Here is a 4,493-nt window from a genome sequence, read left to right as displayed (position 1 = left end):
TTTCGCATTTGTAGGTCAATATCTCATGATGTTTTAGCTCAAAGATTATATGTTTTTGCATTGTTGTAATCATATACTAATTACTAAAATCACCAAGTTACATACACGAATTGTTATTATATGTTGTACATGGTTTCACTAGTAGCTTTTGTTTGATGTTTTTAAATGGTACTACTAATTATATAGGCAGGTGCAGATCCAAATGTTATTTCATGTGGGGCAACACCTTTATGTCATGCAGCCAAAAAAGGGAACATGGAATTGTTCAAATGCTTACTGAAAGCTGGGGCTGATCCTAATATTACAGATGACGTGAGGCTTCCTCTTGTTTTCTTATTTTGTGCAATACTTCTATATTAATCAGGTTTAAATATCTATTATGATTAAACTGTCATTATTTCATAAAGTCTGGGTCTAGCCGTCTAGTGTCATCATTACCATTTTGTTTTATTGATGAATTGATGTAGCTTATGGCACATTCTAGTGCAAATCTTATTTGTCATACTCAAACCTTCAGTGGAGATCGGAGTTCTGAAATATGACCTTTAGTGTTCTGCTTAACCTTATCTGTTAATTCTGATCCTCTTCGTATTAATCTGTTACTCGAAAGCCTTGTCGGTCATTATTTCTTTTGCATTACTTAGAGTATGGGCATAGCTACTAAGAAAGAGCAAGAACTATCCTTTCTGTTGAGTTATAGACTGTTAACTATTGTATTAACAAACTGGGTTGAAGCCAATAGAAGTTGCTGCACTGAGTAGAAATCGCCGAGAAGTTGGAATTCTTTTGCCTGTTACCTCTCCTATTCCAACTTGTCCAGACTGGAGCATCAATGGAATAATGAAGCATGTGCGTTCTGAAGAAGCTATACAACAGGTATAAAGTCGTAATAGGTTAGGACGTAGTCTGCCTATGTTTAGTATATTGTTGTCACAATTTATGGTTAATTAGAGTCGGGATTTGTTTGTATTAAGTATGATGACAATTCATGTTGTACAACATCGTTTGCATGTCTCTTGATTGTACCCAGATGAGCTTACTGTTTTCAGAAGATTCATGCAAAATTTTAGAGCCAAGACTTAGTAGATTCAGCAGTACAGACTTCGCTTTTCTTATTTGATGTTGTATACGGTCACACTTGTTGTATTGAAATAATTTGTTATTGCTTCCTGGATAAACATTTCCTCTGATTTTTTCTTGTTTCCTTTCATTCACCTCTTTCTTCTTTCTTACCCACAATTAACACTTTACAGCCCCTAGATGAAAAAACCTAAGCAATCAATTCTAAATCCCAGCATCTTAACTCCCTCCCGATTTCTTGTAATAGTTATACTACATTCGGCCTTTGGGCATCTTTGCTTGGACAGTATTCAAGGTAAGATAGGACGTGCATCCATTTTGAGAAATTCAAATATTTCTTTATTGGATAAACCAATTGATCGAAAAGAAAATAGTCGGGTTACAAGAAATTTGTTGCCTCAACCAAACCATTTGTTATATAGACCTGTAATTTGTTTATTGGTTCCTTAACGGTGTTACTTTTGGTTTTTATTATTCCTTATATGGCTGAAAGCCTGAAAGTACCATGTATTGTGTGGCTAATTTTATATTTTGTCAACTATTTTGTGAAATTTGTAAGTTGAAAACTTAAATGTGTGACAGAAAAATCTTACGATTAAGGAGAAGCATGTGAAGGCAAAATCAGAAGGAGAAGACGCACTACAGAGAAAAAATTATATGGAGGCACATTTTTATTTCTCAGAGGTGATTCTCAACTTGTAAGTTACGAGAATTATCAAGCAAAGTACTACATGCAGCACTTGTTTTTGAACTGAAATAAGTTAATGTTCAATTTGAGACAATATGAGATCTAAACACCTTAAAAGATATCCGTTGGGGAACCGAAATTTTCATGCATGGGGATAGAGATTCGCATGCATAGAATTTTTTATTATGTTTTATTTATTTATTTATTATTTTAATTTCTTTCTCTTTTGGGTCTATTGTATCCCAAGATTTGCAGTAATTACAACAAGTCTCATATTAAGATGCTACTAGTTGTTCAACAAGTATCCCTTTACCCAATTACACCCACATTACATTACAAGAGCATCCCAGTTACAGATAAAATCTTGGCAGGTCACCCGCATTTCACTGGATAGAACTACATATCCTTTCTTTGGAGCGAACTGAAATCAAAGTAACCTGAAAGAGGAATTGGCAACAAATCTGGAATTTCATACTGGGATTTGTGGTTGTTTGGATGCCAACAGGTTTCACTGTATTATAGGCAAACAGATTGTTTTAGCATGGGTTGCAATAGACGGGATCAATGTTGTTAAAAAGAATATAACAATGATACATGCCACACACACCACTCTGCCTTTTGGTAAAATGGAACTGTTAAATAACGATATAGTCATTATCTCATGCATTTTGTTTAGAATATCATATCCTGCTCAGTTCTCTAATAAAAAAAGTGACGTTTTTAATGTATAATTTTTATTAAACGGATTTAGTCAAAACCTTTTATGTTATTGCTTTTCTTTTATGGATGAAAAGGACAATCATTTTTCCTTTTGAATAGTTCCAAGTTCCATTTGTGTTCATTATGCTTATTTTGTTCATCCGGATGTGACATTTGTCTATGTAATGGAAGGTAGGCCATAGAATTGGACCCCTCCGATGCAACTGTGTTCTCAAACAGGAGCAATTGCTAATTTGCTACGCATGTGCAGGAAATGGTTACAGTGCGTTGTCTGATGCTAAAGCTTGCATAATACTGAGGCCTGACTGGCCAGAGGCATACTACAGAGCAGGAACTGCATTGAGTCTACTCAAGGTGGATAGAATTTATTTTGCATTTAACTTGTCCTAAACTGCTGCTTGTTATGAACATTGAATTCTTTATTTCCTGCAGAAGTTCAATACTGCAGCAGATACATTCTTGATGGGTTTGAAGCTGGATCCTGGGATCAAAGAGCTCCAAGATGCTTTCCAGTTTAGTTCCTCCACTGAATTACTTTCCTCATCATAACTTGCCAGATATCTATTGTGGAGTTCCTAGTTCCGTCAAACAATGAAACACAGTCTTAGTTAATCTGAATTAAGTAAAAAAAATGCTTTTTGGGTAGCTTAAGTGCCCAGACTTTATTTATTAACTAAATTTCTAAGTATGGTGGCTTGCCAGGAGAGATCGAGGCAGTAAGAGTATATAATGCAAACTTTGTTAAAGGGAATTCTAAAGTAACAGTTATTGAGTCAATGCGTCACTCTTACTTCATTAACTCTTACTTCATTAATTAGCTATGACCATTGTAAAGGTGTGATATGGTTTTTCCTTACAAACAGTTTCTGGGGGACTGGAATAGATTATTGGATGAGACCGAGTTCGACTTGAGAGCGAACTGCCTACGTATCTTACTCTGGGTTGTCTGGGGGAGAGTAGAATCAGGTCTGGCGTAGTTCATAGGAGAGGTATTTATAGAGATTGAGAGTGTATCCTTGCTCTCCACGTGTAAAGGATGTCCTAAACAAGGGGTGGAGATTAGGATAGCACGTGAGAACTGTTCTCATAGGTCTGTTGTAATGATGTGGAGCGGCACTCTGTACCAGTAGCTTACGGCCGTGACCAGTGGCTGACGGTCAAGATATGTACAAGTACCCTTTAGTCATGATTGCTTATGGATAGGGGGTCTGTGTCACTTCCTAGTGTAGTTCGCATGATATTGCGATCTGTATGTAGCATTCTACTGGCTCATGGATGCGACCTGTATCCATAGGTCGATGTGTTATTTCCACCATGTTAGGCGTGTGCTGGATAGAGAATATCACTCCCCTACCGCCCCTCTCGATGGTTGTGAGAACGACCTGGCGAGATCGATCGGTAGCGCGCGTGGAGTATGTGAGAGGTGGAAATCTCCAACGACCTGTGAGGAATGGCTCGTGTTAACCATGTGAGCTAGTGGGTGCGAACGTTTGACGCGCAGTCGCGACGCGTGGCGGGATCTGGCGCATTCTGCGAGAAAGAAAACGTGGCCCCGTTTTTTCGGATGTGAAAAGACAGGGCGGTTGGTTGGAAGTCGTAGGCAGCTAGGGCTAGGGTGTAATCATGATGCCTTGGAACCGGAGGGCGGTTGCTCAAAATTTCACTTGCTCACTGAGACTTCATTTGGTCGCCGTCACGGTAGACGAACTTCATTACCGCATCATCCTTCAGGTTAGTTCTCTGCCATTTTTGAACCTCTTCTTCTTGTTTGGCGCTAAGCCTCTGCGCTAGAGTTGTTATGATACCCTGTTAGATACTAGTAGCTAGATTTGTTACGGTTGGAAAAGACAATGTCAGACTCCGATGACACTCGATCTAATGAGGTTCGGGAAGTTTCTCTTGGCTGGGATGACGTAGGTGAGGAGAATGATGAGTCTGTGTGTGAGATGGTTGAGAGTGATGATGAAGGCGAGGCGGCTGAGGGGGCTAGCAGTGAGGAAGATGT

The 4,493-nt window shown here is 38.6% G+C and overlaps 1 pseudogene across 1 annotated transcript; it reads left to right on the top strand.

The window, feature by feature from the left end:
• The first annotated feature begins 720 nt into the window (after nt 1-720).
• On the top strand, nt 721-3,054 carry LOC147518554 (uncharacterized; annotated as a pseudogene). The gene is made up of 4 exons (XR_015214484.1): nt 721-876; nt 1,663-1,764; nt 2,664-2,842; nt 2,921-3,054. The product of XR_015214484.1 is annotated as an uncharacterized LOC147518554 (transcript).
• Nucleotides 3,055-4,493: the final 1,439 nt, after the last annotated feature.

The sequence above is a fragment of the Coptis chinensis genome, chromosome 2 (genome assembly GCF_015680905.1).
Source record: "Coptis chinensis isolate HL-2020 chromosome 2, ASM1568090v1, whole genome shotgun sequence".
NCBI classification, from domain to species: Eukaryota; Viridiplantae; Streptophyta; class Magnoliopsida; order Ranunculales; family Ranunculaceae; genus Coptis; species Coptis chinensis.
This window is presented reverse-complemented; position numbering and strand designations above follow the sequence as displayed.